Source organism: Pongo pygmaeus, chromosome 3, assembly GCF_028885625.2.
Source record: "Pongo pygmaeus isolate AG05252 chromosome 3, NHGRI_mPonPyg2-v2.0_pri, whole genome shotgun sequence".
NCBI classification, from domain to species: domain Eukaryota; kingdom Metazoa; phylum Chordata; class Mammalia; order Primates; family Hominidae; genus Pongo; species Pongo pygmaeus.
The window spans coordinates 94,887,555-94,915,526 of record NC_072376.2 but is presented as its reverse complement, the minus strand read 5'-3'; the positions used below and the strand labels follow the sequence as shown (position 1 = coordinate 94,915,526).

Here is a 27,972-nt window from a genome sequence, read left to right as displayed (position 1 = left end):
TAGCTTCACTAATTATACGTGCAGATACCCTATTTCTAAATAAAGTCACATCCTGAGGCTCCACGTGGACATGAATATTTGGAAGTCATCATTTAACCCAGTAGAGCATGTAACGAAGATAGCTGACTTCACAGTGTAAGATACCATACTATCCCTACAACCTAGAGTATCCCAAAGTGCAGTATTTGAATCCCCTCTCGCTAAGAAATACTGCTAATCTTTGAAAGGAGATTCAAATACTGTACTTTGGGATACTCTAGGTTGTAGGGTATCCTGAAGTGAGCGGGGGCTTCTGACATCATCCGGGACCCAGGGAGGAAAATCTAGTCTCCCTAGAATCACAGAAACTACACCCTGGACTTCGCCACTTCACAGGGCAAGCCACCTCAGTGTGAGCCACCATGCTGAGCAGGGCCATTGTAATGTCAGCACTCGCATAGCCACTGCCTGGGCACACACCTGTCTCCTGAGGCACTGCCCTAGAGGAGACTTGTGTTTCCTTGCTCATGGACCACAGTGATCGCTGACACCATTTTTCCTTTTGACTCCAGGGTACGGCAGACCACCTGTCCCATCTCTTTCCACACTCAAGATAATCGTATTTTAAATGACACTTTGCCTGATCCTGTTGGTGAGCCTTATTAGGCCCCCTCAATCCACCTCAAAAAGTTGTCCAACTTTGAGTTTCAGTGATAAGTTGTTGAGAGTCTCAGTCACTTCCCCCTCAGAAGGCCCCTGGGCTCCTTAGACAAGCGAGACCACTTCCTCCTTAGAACAATTTGTACTAAGAAGCACTGGGAACTATACCTTGGTTCAGCCCAGAAAAGGTACTGTCCTTCCCTCAGGCAACAGGTGCCTAACTGCCTCTGACATTTTAGAACAAGTACATAACTATTAAGGTGTTCTTCTAATGAGAAGGAAAGGAAGTTAGAAGGCTGGTGGTCTCCTCCTACAGACCTAGAAATGTCTGGCATCATTTCAAAGTCCACTGGCCATGTTGTACTTTGAAATTCAGCATAATTACCATAAGCTCCACAGCATCCTATCACATGGATATAACATACTGTAACTTATTTAACTTTTCCCATATTTTGATATATTTAGGTGATTTCCTACTATAAATTAACTGAGATAAAAATTCCCATTCAGGGCTGGGTGTGGTGGCTCACAGCTGTAATGCCAACATTTTGGAGGCTGAGGCAGGAGGATCACTTGAGGCTAGGAATTTGAGGCAGGCCTGGGCAACATAGGGAGATCTCAACTACAAAAAATTTAAAAAGTAGCCAGGTGTGGTGATGTGCACCTGTGGTCCTAGCTGCTGGGGAGGTTGAAGTGGGAGGATCACTTGGGCCCAGGAGGTTGAGGCTGCAGTGAGTCATGATCATGCCACTGCACTCCAGCCTGGGTGATGGAGCAAAACCCTGTCTCAAAAAAGGGAAAAAAAAATCCTCATTCATTCATTCATTCTACAAATATTTTTTAAGCATTATGCTAGTCATTGTGTTAGGTCCAGCAGGATCTAAAGGTCTTATTCTCAAAGAGCTTATGTTGTAATGACAGGAAAAGAGGATTGCAAACAAGTGACTGTAAAGTGGAATGCCTTCATACTTACAAGAAAGAAAAATAAAATGGTGCCAGACTGTAAAGCTACAGGAGTTGCTATTCCAGATAGGGTGAGTGGGAGGGCTTGTGGAAAAGCTGATGTTTGATACAACCTATCCAATCTGGCAAATTAGGGAAGGTGTTCTATAAAGCACAACAACATCCACATGAAGTTTTGTCTCTTTTGTTTTATTTCATTGTTGTTTTGCTAATTGTATCTCATATGAAAATAAATAAAACAGAGATCACTTGATTAAGTGAAATTACCACTGAAATCAACACAAGTGCAGTTTGTACAAGTAAATGATGAGTCTACTGGATTTTTAAAAATCAGTAGCTGCTCAAAAAATACACAATTAATATCATCTACTCTGTGAAATGTGTGTGCTTTTAAATGAAAGGACAACCTTGAAAACTTGGAAAAGCAGCCATCAAAACATGCTCCCTTGAAATGTGGCTGGATCTGTTTGTAATGGTTTCTTTCTTCTTAAGAGATTTGAGCGTTTTTTGCCCCTCAATAGTTTTGTCAACAACTAAATTGGCAGCAAATAAAGACTAGAAGACCTACTCAGACTCTGAAAGTAAATCTTTCACAACCTACTATTGCAATTTACTTTATTAAAAAGACCCTCTCTGCCTTTAAAATACTGCCCTAGATTTCAAATACTTGAATATCTTTGGCCCACTGATAACCAAGTTCTTCATAATTTTGTACTTTAGTTTTATCACACTGCAAAATTTTAGGTAGCCAGATATCCAAATGTTTTCAAACTAAATTCCTGCTGTTGCTGTTTAAAATGTATATGTGTGCAGATGTATGTTTGTGCACGTGTGTGTGTGTACACGTGTATGTGTGTGCATGTGTGTCTGGTGTGTGTACATGCATATGTGTGTGCATATATGTTTACGTGTGTGTGTATGTGTGCACGTGTGTGTGCATGTGTGTGCGGCATGTGTATTCTGGTTATCTAGCTAATGCTATGTAACAAACTATCCCAAAACTTGATGGCTTAAACATCAATCATTTTCCCATATTTACTGTCTGTGGGTTGAGAACTTGGGCAGGGCTTTCCTGGACAATTATTATGCTCTGTATCACAGCAATGAGGTCACTCTGTGGAATTCAGCTGGTGGTGGGGCTAGGTTGGAGGGTCCAAGAAAGCTTTATTCACATGTGTGCCTCCTTGGCAGGAACAACAGGGAAGCCGGACCCCTTTTTCTCTCTATGTAGTCTCAAGAGCCCCTTTCTGTGGTCTCTCTGGCAGGGTTGTCAAACTTATTATGTGGTGGCTCAGGACTCCAGACCGTGTTCCAAGAGATGAGGGTAGAAGCTGCCAGTCCTTAAGGGCTAAAGGGAGCCTGGCACAGGGCCACTTGCACTGCATTCTATTGGTCAGAACAGTCCCAAAACCTGCCGGATTAAGAGGAGGTGACATAGACTTCACCTCTCAAACAGGAAGAGTATCAGAGAATTTTATAGCCATGTTTAAGCTGCTACAATATATATTTAACTTTTTATTATGGAAATGTTAAATATACATAAAAGTTGACAATAAGTATGCAAACCTCTATGTACCCATCATTCAGCTTCAACAGTTGTCAACTCATGGCTAATTTGTTTCATGTATACCCCACCCACTTTCTCTACCCCTATATTATTTTAAATCAAGCCCTAATACTAATTCATCCACTGCAGTTAAGTTTTATAGTGTTATGCTGAATAGAGGAGAGAACCTCTTTTAAAGAAATTATCTATTCATTTCATTTCACAGACTTTTCTTTATTAATACCAACCTGCTCGTACGTCTTAGAAGGTGTGTTTTTTCCAAGAAATCTCTATTTGAACAGGCACAACAAGCGCTTTCCTGCCTATGTTCTGGTGAAACACAAATTGGACTAGGAGTCAGGAGACCTGGGTTCTAGCATCCCAGCTACTGACCAGCTATGGTAGATGATAATCATAATGATAATAGTTAACTCTTACTGAGTCCTCTCTTGACTCCACATTCATTGTTTCACTTCTACGATTATTCCCATTTTACAGATAGGGTTAGAAAAGTTAAACAACTTGCCCAGGATCAAAGAATAGCAGAGGTGGGATTGTATCTAAATCACACTAGGCCCTATTTCCTCCTGGATCCAATGGGGTCAATCATACAAACTCAGCCTACTTCACTGGAAAATTATATATTAAATGCTCGATAAACCACGTTGACAATACTTCAATATCAAATCGCAAAACCTTTTGAAATAGGTAATATATTTTCATGGCTCAAAAGTCGAAACAATATCAAACTGTGATGGGTCTGGCTCCCCCTCCCCTTCCATTTATCTCATTCCACTTCCTATTTTCTCTGTACAAGTAAGCATTTTTATTATTTATTTATGCAAATACAGCAAATGTGAATGTGTGTATTATTGTTTTTCCTTTTTCTTACACAAAAGGTAGTGCCTCTATGTGTTTAATCTGTATATTCCTGTACCAGCAAATAGCTTTCTCATCTTGTTTGATAGCTGCCTAGAATCTCATTATGTGGACACATCATCATTTATTTAACAAGTTCCCCATGGATGGACATTCAATTTTCCCCAAACTTTTGCTATTACAGACAGTCAGTAGCAGAACCTCTCAGTTCCCTGGTTTGTTCAGTGCAGCCATTTCTCACCCACTTCTGATGTTTTATACAAGAAATTCATCAGGTTTGACTTAAAGAACTATTCCTTCTTTCAGAGTCTTCTGATCAGGGAACCCCCAGGCACCTAAGAATCCGAACCCACAAATGTATCAGTATCATCATCCCTTGTTACCAATCTTGTCTAGGTTTGCTTATTTTAAAACTCTGCCCTGTACTCCTAGGTCTGTGTGAGCTTGCTGGTCTAAGGTCTGACATCTTAGAAGAAGTATTTCTGGGAAAAGGTATCTTGAAGTGTGTGTTTCCTTTATCACAAATTTGTGCAATTGAAAACCCATGCTAGATGCACTAAGGACATAGCCCAGAGAGATATATGATTGTTGACTTAAAGAGAGATAGGAGGCACAATCCCAAGGGATGTATCTCATGACTTTAGGAATTTCCCCTTGCTTTTCTCTCTACTCTTGAAGACAAGGAGTAATTCTACAACTGACTTTAAGAAGACCGAGTTTGTTGTGGCCTATGTGTGGTGATGTCAAAGATGGCCCTGGATTTTCCTCATTTCTTTTCCTTTTGTCATTGCCTGAAATTCCACCAATTACAGATTTATTTGGGTTTAAAGTGTCTCATTTGAAAGGTAAATATCTTCAGTCATTCATATCTTGACAAAGATTGCTGTTCTATATTACCCTATCCTAACAACACCCAGTACAGATCAGCCATGCTGAGCTAGACTATACCGAGGGTTGGGGAGTGTGATCATTTTGGAGCTAGTGGAGAGGTGAGTGGGAAGGGAGCCGAAAGGGGAACAAATCCAGGATGGTGGAGGCCGAGAACTCTTATCACCTCCTCCATAGAAGGAAAGGGAAGGGAAGCAGAGAACAGAGATGTGCAGAAGAGAACCGGGTGGGCCTGAAAGGAAACATTGCCCTCTTCATAACCTTGCCCAAGAGTAGTTCTCCTTATTTGGACATACTTACCAAGGATGTATCCATTGCCTACTGTTTGTCAAGGCTTACTATTCCAACTGTAAATCGGAATCTAGAGATGGCAGAACAATGTCCAGCCCGAAAATACACGTTGGTATATGTAGTTGTTTGGATAGCAGTATTATTAGCACTGTGGTTTAACCACAGAACATTTTGTTTCATGGTCTGGATTTCAAAATTCTCAAACATATCATTATTCCCACACCACAAGCAGGCCAACTACCTAGACTAGGGCCAAGATTTTTAAGAAAGGATGGAATGAGGGGAAGGAAAGCAATACTCACGTTTTGAAAGAACTAAGTTAATGATTTCTAAAACAATTCAACAGAAAGGAATCTCAGCTTTATGGACATATCAGTCCTCCATTCTCTCCTCTGCAAAGACTCTCCAAGCAGCTGACATCTTTAATATAAGGTACCATGCTGCCCTGTAAATGGCAAAGTAGTCTAATGCAGCATCTGTTTTTTCACAGATCAACCTCAAGGGATCAAAAAAAATCCCATCATGCAACCATGCGTGCTGAACTCTTTGCAGGCTTGGCAGATATTAAGCAATAGTGTTCTACTTCCCACGCTTCTGCCAGGATTGTCTTTTTGTTTGTTTGCTTGTTTTGACAAATCTATGTAGTTTCTGGGTCTCCTTTTGATTTTTTAATTCATCCCCATTCTTCCTCTGTTGGCCACGGTAAATACTGTACATTGATTCCCTCCTCCCTTCTCTTGCTATACATTATATTCTGTATTATTTACTTTCTGTGACATAAATGCTATTATTTAAGCAACACAACAATATTAGTAGTTAACAGTTGCAATTAGTAGCAATTAATAGTAGGACTAATTACATAATATGTGTTAGAAAAACATAACAATGTTTTTTAAAATAAACTTTTTATTTTAAAATAGTTTTCTTCAGCTTTTTTTGTTTGTTTGTTTGTTTTTCAGAGACAGGGTCTAGCTCTGTTGCCCAGGCTGGAGTACAGTGGTGCAATCCTGGCTCACTGTGACCTCCAACACCTGGGCTTAAGCAATCCTCCTGCCTCAGCCTCCCAAGTATCAGCTTCTATTTTATATTTACATTGTACTTCATTCTTATCCCCTGTTGGAACACCCCATTGCTGAGCTACAGGAAGCCAGATTGTGGGATGTGCTTGAAGAATATTTCAAGTAGCCCTAGTCGCCTGTGAAGAACACAGGCCAACAAGTCAGATCACGATAACGTGGGTAAACTTTGATAACAACATTTAATTTTCCTGTGCCTTAGTTTTTTCCTTCTGTGAAACGAAATTATTTTTAAAAATCTTTTAAAATATTACTTAGCATAAGCACTTTTGCATGCACTATCTCATTTGCCCCTCAAAACAACCTCATTAGGGTGGATATTCCTATGCACAGACCAATCTGACTTTGGTCACTGTTAGGTGCTGCAGACATTGTTGGTTCCTATATACCCTTCCTTCTTTGCCAACAGGTCACTGATTTTCCAGATGTCCCTCCCTCAGAGAAGAGGACTCTCACGCAGCTCAGTGGCGAGCCCTGAATAGCCCAAGCCAATCATGATGATTTTCTTCTCTCGGCTGGTGGTTGTTTTGGAGGTGGGCAAATGACCCAGTTCTGGCTAATGAAACAAGAGATGAAGGTAAGGGAGAGGGGGAGGAGAAGCTTCCAGGAAAGTCATCCAGGTCTTAGATGAGATAGTCCTTTTGGACCTCATGCCTGCATCTGATGTCTAGAACTGTGGAAACCCTCTTGTGTCTATGTGGGGAACTAGCCCAGGGGAAAGCCAACAAGTTAGGATGACAGAGGGAAAAGACAGAAGAATGCAGGTCCTTGATGATGTCATTGAGCCAATGAATTAACCAAGCCTAGATCCATCCTGCTTTAGGACTTCATATTACCTGTTACAGAAAGCAGTAAATCTGCCAGGCACAGTGGCTCACGCCTGTAATCCCAACACTTTGGGAGGCTGAGGCGGATGGATCACGAGGTCAGGAGTTCGAGACCAGCTTGACCAACATGGTGAAACTCCATCTCTACTAAAGATATAAAAAATTAGCCGGGCACGGTGGCACGTGCCTGTAATCCCAGCTACTGGGGAGGCTGAGGCAGGAGAATTGCTTGAACCTGGGAGGCGGAGGTTGCGGTGAGCCGAGATTGCACCACTGCACTCCAGCCCAGGGGACAGGGCGAGACGCCGCCTCAATTTAAAAAAAAAAAAAAAAAGGTAAGTCTCTTTTTTGATTGCCAGGGTTTTCTGCTCTTTGCAGTGAAAGACAACTTAGATAATGTGTCAAAGCTTAAGGTACATTTGAGTCTTTTGGCTCCAAAGGGACCAGTCGGCTCTTGTGAGTCTAGGTACTCTCCCTGAGGCCTCGAACAGTGGTTCCTGACCTTGACTATACATTAAAGCCACCTGGGGGCACTCAAAACATGTTTATGCCTGGCTCTTACCCTCACAGGTACTGATCAATTGGCCTAGGTTGGGGTCTAGGGCTTGATAATTTTTTAAAACCTCCTCAGGCAATTTTAATATGAGAACCATTGGTCTAAAAGCACCAGAGGACACAAGAGATGTGTTTTAGGTCTCTTTTTCCTTCTCAATGCAGTCCTGCCTCCTCTCCCCCACCCCACCTCATGTTCTTAGCAGCTCCCAAATATAGGGTGACCATACATCCTGATTTAGCTGGGACAGCCCCAATTTATCACTATTGCCATGGCATAATTATCAATAGCAAACCTCTTTATTCTCAAAAGTGTCCCAGTTTGGAGGATTGGTTGTCCTAATTAAAAGCTCTCACAGTGGTGCTGGTTTCATGAAGACTCTGCCCACCACCACCCCTTTATTTCAGATCGATGTGTGCCTAGCCCAGGGTTGGTAGGAAGCTCAGGTGTGAAGAGAACCTATTCAGCTTTCTAGAGTTTTTTGTTTTGTTTTGTTTTGTTTTGAGACGGAGTTTCATTCTTGTTGCCCAGGCTGGAGTGCAACGGCATGGTCTCAGCTCACTGCAACCTCTACCTCCCAGGTTCAAGCAATTCTCCTGCCTCAGCCTCCCAAGTAGCTGGGATTACAGGCACCCGCCACCAGGCCCAGCTAATTTTTGTATTTTTAGTAGAGACAGGGTTTCACCATGTTGGCCAGGCTGGTCTCAAACTCCTGACCTCAGGTGATCCGCCCACCTCGGCCTCCCAAAGTGCTGGGATTACAGGCATGAGCCACTGCACCCAGCCTAGAGTTTTTAATAAGTGTTTCAGTCTCCACCTTAGAGATTTGAGAATTAGGGTAGAAGAGGGGTAAATTGGGAATTAGGAGAGAATCCCAGATGTCTTATAGAAAGTTAAGTATTCCCTGAGCTATTTTTAGGTCCTGAATTCTTTGTTACTACTCTGGTGTGCACACAGTCCTGCCTGAAGTCAAGGGAACATTTTAAATGTTTCCCCCAGGTTCTCCCCATCCCCAGGATTCTCTGATAATGCACATCCTGCTGCAGCTTTTCAGAATTGGAAGAGGAAATTGCACCGTGGGAGCTGCTGAAGCAGAAGAGAGCTCTTGATTTAAGATGCTGGAGTGATGATACTCAAAGCAGACAGTCGAAGCATCCAGCAGAAGAAATTGAGAGGCCTGGAAAGCAAAAACCAAGAGAGAGATATTGAGTTGCTTTACAATGAGCTAATGAAGGTTTAGGAAGTTTGCTTGGGGTTAATAAGGCACTCTGGATATCATGCAAGTTGCTAACATATGGACATCAGAGGAAGCCAGCTCTGTCTACCAGGGCAGAGCAAGCGGAGTCTTACCTGAGAATCAGAGATCTGACGAATCATTTGGGGGAAAGAAGACCTCCAGGAAGCTGTGATGAAGACTCCTAAACAAGAAGGGACCGTTGAGGCCTCCCTCTTTCACTATCTTGAGCAGTGCCTTGGGTGTTTGGAGAGGTTACTCTGTGGGAAGGCAAAGTTGAAGGCCCTAAGAACTCTCTAGAAACCCTGGTCAGTTGTTGAAAAATGGAAATTCTATAGAATGAAACATTTAAAAGTTGGAGAACTCAGGAGTTCTTTTATCCAACTCAGAAGAGATTAGAAACAGAAGAGCAAGTTTCCTACTCTTGCCCTAGAGGCAAGAGAGCTCTCCTCTCCCTCTAGAAGAAAAACAGGGTTAACTGCGGGAACTGTTTCAGTTATGTATTTCTGTGTCACAAACTACTCCAAAACTTAATGGCTTAAAAAAACCCACCATTTATTTGGTCGCAGTTTTGCTGTTAGGTCAGGGTTAGCCTGGGACAATTCAGGTTTCTCCATATAGCATCTCCTGGGACAACTTGACTTTCAAGTTGGCCTGCTCACATGGCTGACCAGTTGGGGCTGGCTGTTAGCTGAGGTTGGTAGACCCGGGCCTTGACTCTCTTCCATGTTGGCCTCTCCAAGTGGCTGTTTGGGCTCCCTCATAGCATGGAAGCTGGATTCCAAGAGGGAAAAAGAGGAAGCTGCTGGTCCCACTTAATGGCAAGGCTCAGAACCAACATAGCATCACTTCCACTGTATTCTATTGACCAAAGCCCAGATCATAAGCAGAGGGGTGGAGAAAGAGACTCCATCTCTCAGTGACAAAAGTGACAAAGAATTTGCTGCCATCTCTAATACTCTACATGGGCAATGAAAAAAGTTAACCATTGAATGTCATGATAAATGGCTATGGAAGTATAACTTCAAGGTTGTCAATGAGAAAATGTCTGGCTCTCCAAATGGGAGGGAAAGAGAAATTTGGAGGGTTCAGTGTTTCTGGCGATTGATTAGTGAGACAGCAGAAACAAAGGCCATTTTCATTATCACTGCTACTGTAATTCATACTCCTGGTCTTACTATTAAATTTGTGTAGCGAGGTGAACACAAAATACATATCTATAACCCAAAACTTTAACATTTAAAGGATTGACATGACTTGAATTATTTAATTTGAAAGCATTAAGTTAAAATATTTACTATGTGCAAGATAGTATAATAGGTCCTAAATCAAATATAAAGTGACTCAAAATGTGGTTTCTGTCCTCTGGGAGCTTTTCCATTGACTTAGCAAGTAAGAGCCAACCATGTGCCAAACACTGTACTAGGTATTACTAGCAGGGGGAGGCAAAGCTGGGAACACCAGTGCCTCCACCTCTTTCTAGAGAAAAATATGAACATAAAGATTATAAGGCCATCAGGCCGGACACAGTGGCTCACTCACGCCTGTAATCCCAGCACTTTGGGAGGCCGAGGTGGGCAGATCACGAGGTCAGGAGATCAAGACCATCCTGGCCAACATGGTGAAGCCCGGTCTCTACTAAATATACAAAAATCAGCTGGGTGTGGTGGCACGTGCCTGTAGTCCCAGCTACTTGGGAGGCTGAGGCAGGAGACTCACTTGAACCCTGGAGATGGAGGTTGCAGTGAGCCAAGAACACGCCACTGCACTCCAGCCTGGCAATAGAGTGAGACTCTGTCTCAAAAAAAAAAAAAAAAAAAGATTATAAGGCCATGTAACAAGTGTGACCCAAGCTCCGTACATGATAAGTTATGCATGTATATAGTAGAAGAAAGAGTAAAGATAAACAACTCAAATCTTAATGGTGGGATTACGAGTGGGCTTTTGCTTTCTTCTTTACACTTAATACTTGACTATTTTCAAAAATGAACATTACTTTCAAGATAGAGCACATATTATTTTAAAATGCAATATAATGTTTTAATAGATAAATGGCCAGAATGCTCTGGGGTCCCAAAGAGAGTCCCTGGCTCCTCCTGGAAGGAGAGGAGAGAAGTTCACATCAGCCTCTTAGAGTGACATCAAAGTCATGGCTTGAAGGGTGAATAGAAGTTGCGGTTGATATCTGTCTTTTTGGATAAACTTTTTGTTTGCAGGAAAATTCTTCATTGTGTGTGGTACTGTTGACCCCCTCAAGGAAAGTCAGAGGGCTAAGAGGCTTCATTTCCTTCCTTCTTTCTTAGAAGCCAGGGCATGTACAGAAAAACTAAATTCAGCCTGCCAGACCCCCTGCCCAGGATGTTGAATCTGGTGTGAAAGGCACAAAGAAGGGATGGGTAGAATTTATTTACCATAAAAGGGGGGCCAACAGCAACACTGCTGAGCAGAAGCAGTGGTGAAATCCTACTAAAAAATAGCTGTGGCCAGGCTATTTTAAAATTATATATATATAATTTATATAATATTATAAGTATATGCTGAGTTTATTAGCAAAGATGCAGTAGAAAAAAGTGGCATCAGCTAGACAGTTGGAGAAGAGAAAAGAATAGTTATTCTAGACAGGAGGAAAGGTCTGTATGGATTGAAGAGATCTGTGTGCATTTAGGAAGCTGGTGGTAAAGTATAGTTCAATGCAGCTGAACCATGGATGAGCAGCAAAGGAACTTGCAAGGTTGGTGGGCACTAAATTCTAAGGATGCTGAAGCTAGGACGTAGAACTTGGACTTTATTTGGTAGTTAACAGGGGAACACAGAGGGTTGGTGAGCTGCAAGTGTCATCATGCAAGTGACGCTTAACGATGCAAAATCTGGTGGCCATGGATAGAACGGTCAGTTAGGAGCTGCTGCAACAATACAGGATGAGATGGTAACACCTTGAATTAGGCTGATGGCCATGGGAATGGAAAGGACTAATGTGCAAAAAGCTTTATAAATAAGGATTTGTAAACTGGCACCTCCTCTGTTAAGAAACAAAACAAAACAAAATGATTTTAGCCCAGGTGCAGTGGCTCACACCTGTAATCACAGCACTTTGGGAGGCTGAGGTGGGTGGATCACCTGAGGTCAGGAGTTTGAGACTAGCCTGACCAATATGGTGAAACCTCATTTCTACCAAAAAATACAAAAATTAGCCAGGCGTGGTGGTGTGCGCTTGCGGTCCCAGCTACTCAGGAGGCTGAGACAGGAGAATTGCTTGAACCCAGGAGGCAGAGGTTGCAGTGAGCCAAGATCACACCACTGCACTTCAGCCTGGGCAACAGAGTGGGACCCTGTCTCAAAACAAACAAAAAACCAAAAAACCCAAAATGATTTTAGACATACATGTGTATACAGTCACTGTTTATAAATGAGCTATGTTTTCTTTTATACACAGACTATAACATACCACATAAGCCAGCTATAATTCTCTTCAAGTAATAGAGTGGTGAATTTATTCCATACATTATGGAAAATACACAGGATATATAGAGCCAGGCAGAAATACAATGCATCATTCCATGATAGTGCTTGGTGTGTGTGCATGTGTGTGTGTGTGTGTGTGTGTGTGTGTGTGTGTGTGAACTTGGGATGTGCTATGCAGCAGAAAACTTAAACTGTAGATGGATGTCTCAAATTCCTCTGAGGAATCAGACTGTTTCTTGTAACTCTGCTCTTACTGCAGTTGGAATTGTTGATGAATACAAGGGACCATTGCTGAGTAAGTGGGAGTTCATTGCGTTTGTCTATGGAAAAAACTCTGATGGGTCCAAGGACAGTGACATTTAAACAGCTCCTTAGCAAACAGGATGAGCCAAGGCAATTATGTGATACATTGAAATTCCATTTACAACCCTCCTTCTATCATGTAATCAAGTCTATTGATTCTACTTCCTAATTATATTTGAAATTCACACCCTATTCTAGTCTGACCCCTCACTGTCACCCCAAAACTCAACTCAAAACCACCTTCTTAACTGCAACATCCCTAGTCAAAGTCAAGTCCCTTGCTCTCCCGTGAAGGAGACTGTCTGCTTTCGTGTTGCCCCTTCTCAGCAAGTCTGTGTTCATGGGCCTTGCTGAACAGGCAGCAGGCTTCATGACTCCTGCCCCCAACCACATTTGGGCCTGACTCAGGACTTACCTATCAGATTATCTTTGTCGGTAATTTGGAATTGGGACCCAGTGACTCTAATTAGCTGTAAGTGGTGGATCTCAACATGATGTAGAGGCTGGAGCTTGGTGCCCTTTTGGGGGAAGCCAAGATGAGCCACATAAAAACAGAGCAATGGGACTAATCTGGAAAAAGAGAGAGGAATAGAGCTGCCAAAGGAAATGGACAAAAAAGACTCCATTACCCCCAGAAGGAATGAGAAAGATGCGGAGATAGAGACAGACTACTAGCTACTCTGGTTTCTGATATTTCAGGTTCCAGCTCCTGGGTCTTGTGAGGCCAGAATGCACTTCCTGCCTTGAATTCCATGACATTTCCCTACATCCTTAAAATAAGCCCTCCTTGATTCCAGCCAGTTTGAAGTAATTCTTATTCTTTGCACCAAACATGCCCTAATTAACATCCCACAGCACCTGCTCCATGCTCTGTCTTAGCACTGACCATATTACACTGTAGCTGATTATTTGCTGTCTCCTTTCCTCGTTGGGCTTTGAACTTCCTCGAGGGCAAGAACTTTGTACTACTCGTCTTTTGTATCCTTAGCCTTTAGAAGAGTGACTGGCAGATAGCAGATATTCAGTAAATGTTTAGAAAGTACTTTTAGAGTTAGGGGTCAACCCTTTCACAACTTGTATTGATTCTGCTTTAGTGTGGCTCTTATTTTTCCAATGGGTTTTGACAGCATAGACGTTAAGCATAAGCAATTTCTTCTATGCTGCTCTGGGAGTCTCAGAGCCCTGTACTAGAAGCTGGTAAATGCCAGACGCCTGGGCTGGAAGGGATCTTGGGAGGCCATTGCTCTATAAAAACTAGACATAGCTCTGCAGTGAAAGATTGGCCACTCTCTTTTATTTAAAAATGTTACTTAACTTCCCCCACACAAATATTATAGCAATACTAATGGAAAGCTAAATTTTTAAAAAATTTATCCACAGTGTTATCACTGCAATAAAATAACCTGTTTTCATAGTCCACATCCCCTGCTTGTCTCTGCTTATACACATTCATATAACTTTTACAGGGTTGTAGTCATTATTCAAATAAAAATCTTTCTCTCATTTTCCTTTAACAATTCATCTTAATTATTTCCCCCATGTTGCTACAGAAACTTTCTTAGTTTTAATGGCTCTGTAAAATCATCATTGATTAGATATGTATTAAATTACTTAAATTCTCCTGCTATGGGCATCTTTCTTAATTTGGTCTTTCTTTTATTCTTTTCTTTCTTTCTTTCTTTCCTTCTTTCTTTCTTTCTTTTTTTTTCTCTCTCCTTCCTTCCTTCCTTCTTTCCTTCCTTCCTTCCTTTCTTCCTTTCTTTCTCTCTTTCTCTCTTCCTCTCTTTCTTTTTCTTTCTTCTTCTCTCCCTTTCTTTCTTCTATTACAAATATGGTTGCATTAGGCATGTTTGCATAAATTCTTCTTTTCTTTTAGCTTGGTTCTTTTAGAATAATTCTGTCCAAGCGCTGATACTGGCTTAAGGCTCCGCTTTTATTCAACAACAATAACTGAGCATCTACTACTTCAGCTGCTAAATGCTGGAGATACAATGACAAAAATAGTGTCCTGGCCCTCGAAAAGCTCTCTTCTTGGTGATGGAGAGAGATATAGTGACAAATAAATTAGAATATACCATGGTAAACTATAAAATAGATAAGAACAAATTGCTATAAAGCCCAGACTAACTTGTCTGGGAGGGTGTTTGATTTGCTATATTTCTTTTTAAAAGATGTGTATGTTCCCTGCCCCAGCAACATATGGGTATACCAGCTTCCTTGCAATCTCTCTGGCCCCAGTGTCATTACTAGAGACATGCAAAGAAGGAAATTTGAAGTTCCCCTAATTGTAATAATGATCACTTATTGAGTTCTTATCATGTTCTAAGAGTTTATGTATCTAATACAATTCTCTTAATAACAATGTGAAGTACTTATTATTGTCTTGTTTTATAGAGTAAGAAATAGAAGCTCAAAGATGTAAAATAATGTACCAGAGTCACACAGCTCCAAAGTCATGGAAGTGAGCTATAAATTCACCCAATTCAGCTACAGAACCAGACCCTCTTCTGTGGCTAATATGCCACAATTAGGAGACTCCTTTACAAACTGAAATCCCTTTCTCACTGAGGATGAGCACAGCTGGGCTCTGTCCTCTGTAAATGTAATGCCTTCTTTCTGGCAAGGGGCTTATTGGAAAGCATTGTCTTGTTCTTGAAGTCTTGAAGACCCGGTTTTACGTTTATTAAAATGTATTCTTTCTTTCCTTTTCCCACATAACAGGCCCCTTCCTAACCCTCATCCCCACCTTCAAGGGTTAAAGCAGTGTTTGCTCATCAGCCAGTATTTGGATAGCACCTGGAAGCCCATTCTGATATGGCTGTACTGCTAGAGTACTCCAGTGGACACAGGGATGAGCACATTCTCCAGATCCTTATGATGGCTCAGTGTGATCTTCATAGACATCATATTTGTCCCTCCTTTGACATTTCTATTTCCAGTCACTACAGTCATTGTATACAAAAAAATAAGTATATATGAGCTTACATATATAAAAACACATAAACATTCTCACAAATGCTTCCTAGGTATGGAATAATAATAATAATAGTTAGCAACCAATCTGCATCTAAATAGGAAAAAAAAACATTGTTTGGGCTCCCAAGAAATAGTCCCTGAGACAGGGGCTCATGGGCAAGTGACTTACTAAGGAAATACTCCCAGGAGAAACTAGTAAGAGAGTGTGGGAAGCAGGACAGGCAAATGGGAAAAGCTGAGCAAGGGTGTGATTTCAGGTGAAGCTTCTGCTTCAGCCTGATCCCCCCAGGTAAGCTCTGGAGTGGTAATTATACCTCAGAGTTTGTCTCAGTCTAGGCAAGGGAGCTGAACTTTGGTACTCCTGTGCCAGCCAGTCACTGGCTTTGGAGAGAGATGTACACTCAGGGCACATTTGGCTCTCCAGACTTGGGCAAAGCAAATCCAGTAGCCCTTGGGAACTCCTCTAAAAAAGATCACAGCTCCTAGAAGAAAAGCAGGGAGAAGTGGGGGGTGGGTGTGCAGAACCTTTAAAAGGCATCCTGCTCAGGACAGTGTCCACTCTGAAGCCCTACTGCCTGCTGGTCAAGAACACAGCTCTGGAAGGGGGTCTAAATTTGCATTCTAACTTCACTTTATGAGAGATACTAGCTGCTAACCTGTCCCCCTCAGACTTGCTTTCCTCCTTTGTAAAATGGGAATAATATCTTCTGGTGGGGAGGCGGTGGTGCAAACATTTGAGATCTTTTTTTGGAAGGATTATTTTGATGACTATCATAAGCAGGTGCTCGATAAATGGTAGCTATTAGTTCTGATTTGATGTAAGGATAATTTTTTAAATGTAGTCAGCCCAGCTGATCATATATATGAAGAAAACCCTTTCTATATCGTGAAATGTGCATAAGCTATAGAGAGAGATGCTATATTCTTCCCACTGCTTTGCCTATGTGGAGAACTCCTTACCTTAGAAAGAGCCATCAGTCTGGAAATGAAAAATAAGCTTCTTTTAAGCATGCAAGTAGGAAGGAATTTTATTCTTGCTCTCCAGTGCTTTTTATTTTTAACTTTTTATAATGAAAATCTTTGAACATACACAAAAAGAGAGAAGAGAGGATAATGAGCCCCTGGAGAGGATAATGAGCCTGGTTTTAACAATTACCAACTTACGGCCAATCTTGTTTCATCTGTACCCAACACTTTCCTTCTTCCCATATTATTTTGAAGCAAATGCTAGATACTGTATCATTTCATTCATGAATATTTCAATATGTATCTCTAAAAGATAAGGGCATTTTTTATTTTAGTTAGTTAAATTAACATGCCATAAAACTGCCTTTTTGGTGTGTACACATGAATTTTAACCCATGTATAGGTTTGTGTACCACATTAGGATGAATGTACAGATCAGTTCCTTTACCCCAGAGGACTCTATTTTATCTGCAGCCACAAAACCATTATTACAACATTTAAACATTGACAGCAACAAATAGAATTTTAAGAGTAAACATGATCCTATTTCTCTGCAATCATGGGCAGTCCCCCAACACACTCCAATTCATAGTATCCCTTTTACAAATGACGTGTTCATGTCTATGTGTAAACATATATATACATAGAACAAGTTCTAAACATGTTCTATGTGTACATTTTTCTAACCTGTTCTAAGCATTCTTCACCCTTGCTTCTGACAAGAGGTCCAAATAAACATGACCCTTTTGCAACAATTTATTCATTTCTTCTGCATATAATAATCTTCCTGACCAATACAGATCTCTCTCTGTGTTTGACAGACATTTCATAACACCCTCAGTTATCCTATTTAGTAGAATTGTACACCTTTAAAAATGATTCAGTGTTTATATTTTTAGAAGCATGGAGTGGTCTTAAGTTTTTGCTGAATGATACAGTGTTTTATCTGAAATAACTCAAATACTGCTTTTATTTCTTTAAAAACAGCTTAGAATCCAAGAGATGGAAGGGAGCTTAAAAATCATTTATTAGGATCTTTTCATTTCATGGATGAGGAAAATCAACTAAGAGAAGTTTAAAAATTTACAAAGGGCAAACGGGGCCAGACGTGGTGGCTCAGGCCTGTAATTCCAATGCTTGGGAGGCTGAGGCAGGTGGATTGCTTGAGCCTAGGAGTTGGAGACCAGCCTGGGCAACATGGTGAGACTCCATCTCTACACAACACAAGCACACAAACACACACACATACACACAATTAGCCAAGCATAGTGGCACATGCCTATAGTTCCAGCTACTCTGGAGGCCGAGGTGGGAGGATTGCTTAAGCTCAGGAGTTCAAGGCTACAGTGAACCATGTTCATACCACTGCACTCCAGCCTGGGAAGCAGAGCAAGACCCCGTCTCTAAAAAAAACAAAAGGTAAACAGCTGGTTAGGACAATAGTTGAGACCAAAACTGGGTCTCCCGGACTGGAGGCTCTTTCCACTATAACGTATTGTTGGCCATGATTTTTTCCTCACTCTTGCTGTTGCCTGAATGTGGATTCCATCAGCAGTTGCATATCCATATGCCATGAATAACAGTTAGGAATACTTAAAGCTACCAAAAAAAAAAAAAAAAAAAAAAGATGCTTTATGAAATGTCCAGAAAAGGCAAATCTACAGAGACAGAAAGCAGACTAGTGTTGCCTGAGGCTGTGAGTGAGAACAGGGATTCGCAGCAAACCAGCATGAGAGATCTCTTTGGGGTGATGGAAAATGTTCTAAAACTGGATTGTTGTGATGGATGCACAAGTCAGTGAATCTACTAAAACTGTACACTTAACAAGTGAATTTTATGGTGCCTAAGTATAATTATACCTCAGTAAAGCTCTTTATAAAAAACAGTTGCAGAGATATTTCATGATTTCTTATAATGAGATGTCTAAACGTAGCAATTCACAGACTCACATTCCTCCTGTTTCTGGTCTGCCATCCCAAGTGTGTTGGCCTGTTCTCCTCACACACCTCCTCTCATGGTCCCAAGATGGCTGTTACAGCCCCAGGATCAGGTCCACATACCTGCCTAGAGGATATACGGTATCAATGAGTTCTTAGCTCCTGCTGTCTTTGTAAGTCTCCCAGCTCACTTCTTCTGACCTTTTATTGGGCAGAACCAGGGCACATGGCACCCACCCCTAAATGCAAGAAAGCCTAGAAAGTACGTAAACAGCAAATGAGAGCGGGGTTACCAAGATTGTTTTAATGCTGGAGCTGGTCACGTTGCCTCTCTGAACCAAAGTGAGGCTCTGTTGGCAAGAAAAAACATGGAGGCGCTGAGATGGATATTGAATTGGCAGCTAAAAGTGGCTGCCACACTGGGAAACATAATGTGCTAAATATGTTCTAATTTGTTCAGAGTTTTTATAGCATAATGGTTAAATGCACAAACTCTGGAGAGAGGCTACCAAGGATTCAATCCCAGTCCCACTATTAAGGACTGAATTGTGTTCTCACCAAATTCATATGTTGAAGCTGTAACCCCCAGTATCTCAGACTGTGACTGTTTGGAGATAAGGCCTTTAAGCAGGTGATTAAGTGAAAATAAGCCATTAGACTGGGTCCTAATCTAATCTGACTGGTGTCCTTATAAGAAGAGGAAATAGGACACACAGAGACACCAGGGGTGTGTATTCTCAGAGGGATGGCCATGAGGAGAGGCAGCAAGAGGGTGGCCATCTGCATGCCAAGGAGAGGCCTCAGAGGAAACCACTCCTGTTGGCACCTTGATCTTGGACATTCAACCTCCAGAACTGTGAGAAAATAAATTTTTGTTTAAGCTGCCACTTAAAATAAATTTCTGTTTAAGCCATCTGTGGTATCATGTTATGGAAGCCATGGCAAACAAATACATCCACCCAGCTCACAGTCTGACCTTAGATGAGTTAATTAACCACTCTGTGCCTCTGCATCTTTCCCTGTAAACTGGGGATGATTAGTACCCTGCTTCACAGAGTTACGTGAGAACTAAACGAGTTATCCTGTAGGAAGTACTTGGAACAGTGGCAGGCACACAGTAAGCATGACAGGAATGATGGTATGATGTACACATGTGACTACATTTAAATGTATTATCTTGGCACATCTTTTGTTCATCATCATTCTTTCACTGAACACATATTTATTGAATATTGAATATGTGCCAGGCTTGAGCTAGACACTTGGAGACAACTATGAGCAAGGTAGACTGCGTCCTGATATTGCTGAGCTGGTACTCTGATGGGAGAAACCAATAATAAATAAGTCAACAAATATATAGACAGTGTAATGACAGATTATAAGAAATGCTGTGAAGAAAGTAAACATAGTGATGAGACAGAAAAGAGAAGGAGCAACTGTCTTAGGTTGTGCAGGCAGGAACAATTAACCTGAGATCTGACTGGTGAAAGGCAGTTTGCCATATAAACAGCCGAGGGAAGAACTTCCCAGGCAGTGAGGGCGGTTTGGGCAAAGACCTTGAGGAAGAGAGTTTGGCCTGTTCTAGACTGGTCTAGAAGGCTCACATTGCTGCAACATGGTGAGCCAGGGTAGTAGGGCCCCAACCAGGCTGAAAAGGTGTTCAGGCCCCAGAGCACTCAGCACCCTGTAGGTGGTGGGAAGGCACTTGGGTTGTATTCTTATGCAATAGAGCCCACTAAAGAGAGACATGGTCTGCATAATGCGCTTATTTTTAATCAGGGAGACCAGCTGTAAATACTAATAGGTTGAAAAAGAGGTGGTGGCAAGGAAAATGGAGAGGAGTCCAGGCAGCCATTTGCATGTGTGTTTGTATATTTAATAAGGACCATGTGTTCCACCATTACGCTGGCTTAGTGGAGGATTTCAGACTGTCCTGTCTCCTCACTTGGGGCTTGGGCTGCCCTTTCATTCCACCGCCATTCCTAGAGGTGTCAATATACCTGCCTTCACCTTTATGCGGTGCTTCTAGAGAGTCTACAAGGTCCATGGCTGTTTACAGGGAGTCGTCCACATGAAGAGGTCAGAGGAAAGGCAAGCTCAGGTGACTGAAGGATGCCGGCACTGTCTGTTGATAGACTTCAATGAAGAAATAGGAATATGAGTAGAGCTGTTTTTATAGAACCAAAAATTGGTTCCATTATTTCAGTATGCAAACTTCAGGGTTGCAGAGAAAGCAGGAGTGTCCCTACAGTCCTGTGAAGATGGTTTGGTTAGAGCTCCACAGGAAGGCAATGGTCAGGAAAAGGGCCACTGAGTGGTTCCACAAACTGCCGCTAAAAGAGACCTGAGCCAACTCTACCCCTCTGCCAACAAGAAGGGAGGCTGGTTGCCTGGCAACCATGATGCCCCCCCTCCCTGTTTAGTATTAGAAGTTTTAATTAGTCAAGCAAGGCTGCTCTTGATGTTATTCTCATCTGGTTTCATCTGTCCAAACTTATTAACGCAGAAGGACAGGGGCTCCCACAGTGGCTTGTCTCAGTCCCATACTGCGTGGGTGACCCTATCTCTAAAATCATAGTCTGTGAGCACTGTTAGAGTATCTAAGGTCTGCGGCTTTAATTTTACAGCTGAGACCCAGAGAATTTAGCTGGCTCAAGGTGACACAATCAGTTAACGGCACAAGAACCCTCTTGGAACTAACGCAGTTCCCTGACAGGAGGTTGCTGGTTGGAATTTAACAGAACTGGCTTGACTTGACTTCCCACAGGGACCTTCTTCTTGCTAGGTACTTGAAGGCCTGTCATGCCTGTTTGCAATGCAAAATGGCCCTTTGCAAAGTTGTGCTTGTGGAATTAGTCTCACTAACTCACAGTTAGGGGGAGAACAGATGGAACCAGTGGAAAGACTTTAGAACAAGGGCAGTTCTGTTACATTCGAGTACTGTAACTATAGTGAAAAAAAACTTTTAATAAAGGGCGGCCAAGGAAAGGTCCAGCCAGAACTCTCAGGGAAAAGTTGGAGTCAGCTTGCCTTTCCAAGGCTCAGGGCTCTGTGGGCTTGAAAGGGCTGTCTGAGCGGGGATTGGAGGGCTGGCACCCTGGAGTTTGAATCTGTGGAGATCAGGGGCTGGGATTGCAGAAGATAGTACTGGATGCCTACCTTTCAATTAGTGCATTCAAAAGGGCAAAATGTGAGGGAGGCAACTTGGTATGGATATGCAGTTCTGAGTGACATATAAAAATCTGACAGGCTCACATAGTGGCGGCTATGATCTGAGACTGCAGAGCCTGGTTCTCAGGGACCTGTTTTTCAGAAATGAACAGCCTAAGGTTTATTCATTTTGTCCTAGGAGACAGGCCCCAGGTTTGGAATTTAGCATGCATCAGACCCCGTGCTTATCCGCCCTGCCTAATTTCTTTTACAGGTTACCAAGGTTCAAATGAAGACACAGGCAGCCTTGAAGAAGAAAGGGGCAGGAATAGGAAGCAAATAGTTTAGGCAGTTGGGGAGATAAGATAAGGTTTTGTTAACCGGGAGGCTGACCCAGCTTTCTGAATCGGGAAGAGGGGAGTACTTTGCAATTCAATAATCACTGAGTGCCAACCTTAAGTGTCAGGAAGGGCACGAACATAACAGGCTACTAAGAGGGGCAGAGCAGAGGCCCTCCTCTTCACAGCCCACATTCTTCACTCAGTGTAACTCTGAGGCCTACTTTCTTCTTAGCACCAATTGGTTCTACTCATCTCACTTCAATCTTCAGCAGCCTGGGGCCTGTGGCAGTCCCAAAGTGAATGAGTGTGTGTGTGTGTGTGTGGGGGGGGGTGTTGGCAGAGGTGGTGGGGGGGGAGGGGGTTGTGCTGGCAAATTAGGGAGTATTATGAAGTTGTTAAAAATGACTTAGTTCAATTCCTTTTTCAAGACCAGTATTACCCATGATACCAAAACCAGACAAAGACATCACAAGAAAAGAGCTATAAATTACTCTATTCTATTTTAAAAGGTCTTGTTTATTTCATGTTTGTAGCCATAATAAGTTCACTGCCTGATGCACACAGCAAGTCAATAGGCTGAGACACTGGGTTGCAGCAGAGAATGAAGTTTAATTGTAGGGCAGCCAAACAAGGAGACAGAAGGAAACCTCAAATCTGTCTCCCTGTGGAGTTTGAGGGTAGATTGTTTAAGGGTTTTGGGATGATCATAGTGTGGAGATTATTGATCGGTCAAAGAGTGCAGAGTGAAGTCAGGGGACAGGAAGATACAGAAACTGTATTCTCATGCTGATTCCAGTCCTCTGTGGGAGTCTTCAAACTTGTTGGCATCAGCTGTTTTCACTGCAATTCGGGAGCTGAAAATCATCTTAAGCAATTCTTAAACAGAGGTCTTATGAATCTAGCGTCAGAGAGCCTGTCTATTTTAAACAAAAGCCTTAAGTAATTCTAATGTCAGAAATCCCATCTATAGGAACAACAGGGATAGAAATGGTATCTGGTGCTACACGACTTTTGTTTACAAAGAAATGGGCCAAAGTGCAACCTGATTAATGCTTAATTATAACTCTATTTCTGTCCAGAATTCCTGTTAACCCTGTAAGGATGGCTTCGTGTTTACTTAATTCTTTCTCTTTGTAGTTTATCTTTGTATAAGAATAATTTTAAAGATCTAGAATCCATGTTTATGTTAACATGACCTTAAATTCCATTTTGTTTAACAAATATTCATTGTTTACTATACACAAGGCATTGTGCATGTCTCTATTAGTGCATTAATCACCTCACACTGGAATGATATGATTGTGCATCTGACTCCCCTACTTAAAGGTAGTTCCTTTAAGGCAGTGTTCATCCCTCACTCACGTTTGCATCCCCACCACCTTTCATAGGCCATTCCCATAATAGTAGGTATTTAACATATGTTTGAGGAATTTAGATCCAAATGTGTGTACAACTTTAATATAAGGCTGAACTTTTCAACAGAGAAAATAGAGGAGTGGAAACTGGGAGATGATTTTGAAGTGAATTTAGGTATGTGTGTATGTGGGAGGAACAATATTAATGAGGAAGGAGGCTAGGAAGTGGAATAGAATCAGGCCATGTCAAAGAGCTGGAGTAGCATTTTATTGCTAATGAGGAGATTGAAGAGTTTGAGGACAATGAGAGATCATTTCATATTAGTTTTTAGAAAGAAAATTTTTGTAAAACCCATGAGTATCAGTTACACATATGGCTTTCATTGTGAATAACAGATAACCTGGCCGCCTGAATTAAAACAAAGAAGGAAACTTACTGGTTTGTAAAACTAAAAAGTCCAGAAGTAGGGTGGACTTCAGGCACAATTTGATCAAGATCCCACCTTCAGTTTTTTGTGATTATCTTGGTTTTTTCCTGCTCCATGTGTAGACATCATCTCCAGACTAGTTTCTCTCATGGTTAAAAGATTGCTACCAGCAGAAACCAGAGCTATTTGATTCTTCCCCCCCAAATCATTAATAAAAAGTCCTAAGTTTCACTCTGATTAGACCAATTTAGGTCTCACCCTCCATGAACAAATTAATGTAGCCAGAAAATTTGGATTAAACTGATTGGCTTTGGCTGATTGAGGCCACCTCCATAGCCAAGATCAATCTGCCCAAATGACACGACTGCTGCACAGTAGAAGAAAGCCCAAGAAGCAGATGAGAATGTTTACTATGATGTGGCAGAATAAATGTCTAAGGATATGGAAGAAATTCATGAAAAAGAAGAACAGCAAAGGAGAATTTATCTTACTTTATTAAAATTATCAAAATAAAATGGTATTGACATAGAGAACCCAGACATAGATATGTTGATATTAAAATTAATTCATGACAAAGGTGGCAATTTGATGGCAAAGCACTTTTAATTAAAAGTGCTGGCATAATAATTAATCAAACTGGATAAAAACTAAGTTAGTTAGATCCCTATCTTATAACAGAAATTTAAAAATTCTAAATAAGGCCGGGTGCGGTGGCTTACGCCTGTAATCCCAGCGCTTTGGGAGGCCAAGGCGGGTGGATCACCTGAGGTCACGAGTTTGAGACCAGCCTGGCCAACATGGTGAAACCCCATCTCTACTAAAAATACAAAAGTTAGCCGGGCGTGGTGGCAGCTACTTGGTAGGCTGAGGCAGGCAATTTGCTCAAACCCAGGAGGTGGAGGTTGCAGTGAGCCGAGATTGTGCCATTGCACTCCAGCCTCATCAACAAGAGCGAAACTCCATCTCAAAAATAAATAAGTAAATAATAAAATAAAATAACATAATAGAAATTCTGAATGTATCCGAGAATTAAAAGAAATAAAACAAAACCACACACACACACACAGACTAAAAACATTAGAAGAAAATCGAAAGAATATTTGAATAATATTGGGTTGGAAGAGATCTTTCCAAGTAAGCCTGGAAACCCAGAAGGTGAGAGAGAGAGACAGGGAGAGAGAGAGAGAGAGAGAAATATTTGACCTTAAAAAATTAAAAATGCTTTTATGTCAAACACATCAAAACCAAAGTCAAAAGGAAAGTGATAAACTAAAAAAATTTTTGTAAAATATATAGCAGAAAAGAGATTCTTGTCCCTAATATATAAAGACCTAAAATGTTTCCAATAGAAAAATAGCAGTCAGGGAAATGAAAAGAAAATATCAACTTGGCAATGTAAAAACCTTTAAAAATAATGATAACAGTCTTGGTGGGGTGTAGAGAAACTAATATTTTCATATATTGCTGATAGTGGTATAAATTGTTACCACCTTTTTAGAAAGATATCTGAAAATATATGTGAACCCTAAAAATATCTACTTTTGGCTGGGCCTGGTGGCTCATGCCTGTAACTCCAGCACTTTGCGAGGTAAGGCAGGCAGATCACTTGAGGTCAGGAGTTTGAGACCAGCCTGGCCAACAGGGTGAAACCCCATCTCTACTAAAAATACAAAAATTAGCCGGGTGTGGTGGCTATAATCCCAGCACCTGTAACCCCAGCTACTCGGGAGGCTGAGTCATGGCATGAGAATCGCTTGAACCTGGGAGGTAAAGGTTGCAGTGAGCTGAGATTAAGCCACTGCACTCCAGCCTGGGCGACAGAGCGAGACTCTGTCCCCCTAAAAAAGAAAAATATCTACTTTTTAATCAGAAATCTCACATTTAGGAATTTTTTCAGAAATAAATGATTTCTGACTGAAAGATTCGCTGTCAGGAATTGAAACACAACATTGGTGGAGGAGAACGGTTTGATTCTTTGACAGGTCTTGTGGAGCATTACAAGAAGAATCCAATGGTGGAAACATTGGGTACAGTACTACAACTCAAGCAGCCCCCTAACATGACTCGTATAAATGCTGCTGAAATAGAAAGCAGAGTTCGAGAACTAAGCAAATTAGGTGAGACCACAGATAAAGTCAAACAAGGCTTTTGGAAAGAATTTGAGACACTGCAACAACAGGAGTGCAAACTTCTCTACAACTGAAAAGAGGGTCAAAGGCAAGAAAATAAAAACAAAAATAGATATTAAAAACATCCTGCCCTTTGATCATACCAAGGTTATTCTACATGACGGGATCCCAATGAGCCTGTTTCAGATTACATCAATGCAAATATCATCATGCCTGAATTTGAAACCAAGTGCAACAATTCAAAGCCCAAAAAGAGTTACATTGACACACAAAGCTGCCTGCAAAACACGGTGAATGACTTTTGGCGGATGGTGTTCCAAGAAAACTCCAGAGCGATTGTCATGACAATGAAAGAAGTGGAGGGAAGTAAGAGTAAATGTGTCAAATACTGGTCTGATGAGTATGCGCTAAAAGAATATGACGTCATGGGTGTTAGGAACCTCAAAGAAAGCGCCGCTCATGACTATACGCTAAGAGAACTTAAACTTTCAAAGGTTGGACAAGGGAATACGGAGAGAACAGTCTGGCAATACCATTTTCGGACCCGGCTGGACCACGGAGTGCTCAGCAACCCCGGGGGTGTGCCGGACCTCCTGGAGAAGGTGCACCATAAGCAGGAGAGCATCATGGATGCAGGGCCGGTCGTGGTGCACTGCAGTGCTGGAATTGGCCGGACAGGGACGTTCATTGTGATTGATATTCTTATTGACAACATCAGAGAGAAGGTGTTGACTGCGACATTGATGTTCCCCAAACCACCCAGATGGTGTGGTCTACGAGGTCAGGGATGGTCCAGACGGAAGCACGGTACCGATTTATCTATATGGCGGTCCAGCATTATATGGAAACACTACAGCGCAAGATTGGACAAAAGCAGAAAAGCAAGAGGAAAGGGCACGAATATATAAATATTAAGTATCCTCTAGCAGACCAGACGAGTGGAAATCAGAGCCCCCTGCCGCCTTGTACTCCAAAGCCACCCTGTGCAGAAATGAGAGAAAACAGTGCTAGAGTCTATGAAAACGTGGGCCTGATGCAACAGCAGAAAACTTTCAGATGAGAAAATCTGCCAAAACTTCAGCACAGAAATAGATGTGGACTTTCACCCTCTCCCTAAAAAGATCAAGAACAGACGCAAGAAAGTTTATGTGAAGACGGAATTTGGATTTGGAAGGCTTACATTGTGGTTGACTATTTTTTGGTAAGCAAAATTTGAAACCATTTAAAGACCACTGTATTTTAACTCGACAGTACCTGCTTCCCAATTAGTCATTGCCTCAGATAAGAAGAAATCATCTCCACAATGTAGACATTATATTTTATAGAATTTTGTTTTAAATTAAGGAAGCAGTTAAATTGTGTGCTATAGTTTTCAGATTATGGGGATTCAAATTCTAGTTATAGGCTTTTTTTTTCTTTTTACAACCTTAACCAGTTAAATTTTTGTTTTCCTCATTGTGGGGGATGATAAGAAGAAATGATTTCGGAAAATTAAGTAAGAACATCCTAGAAAAGTGAGAACAATCTCATTTACCTTCATGTATCCAGTAGTGGATAATTCATTTTGATGGCTTCTATTTTTGGCCAAATGAGAATTAGGCCAGTGCCTGAGACTGTCAGAAGCTGACTGGTCTACCTTTGCATTGGCATTAAAGAGTCATAGAAAAAGAATCATGGATATTTATGAATTAAGAGGTGTGGCTTTTTTTTTCCCCCAGTCCATGACCAATTATAGCTTGGCTGTTGACTGAGAAGGTTGTGGTGGGAAAACGTTTGCCATATTTTCTTTGCATTTGAGTAATTGTCTTGTACTTAGAAAAAAAGCGTCTATGAATGACAAGTGCTTTTGGTTGTCAAATGTTGCTGACAAACTTACCCCAAAACTTTAGTGGCTTAAAAAAATCCCCCACCCCCAACTGTTCTTCAGTCTGAGCTGGGCTCAGCTGGGCTGTTCTTCTGCTAGCCTGCAGGTGGCCACTCGTGTGGTCAGCAGGTTGGCGGAGAGACTAGGGTGGCTGGGCTTCTCTCT

At 41.6% G+C, this 27,972-nt stretch overlaps 1 pseudogene; it reads left to right on the top strand.

Moving 5' to 3' along the window:
- The first annotated feature begins 70 nt into the window (after positions 1 to 70).
- Positions 71 to 27,127, top strand: LOC129034562 (tyrosine-protein phosphatase non-receptor type 11-like; annotated as a pseudogene).
- Positions 27,128 to 27,972: the final 845 nt, after the last annotated feature.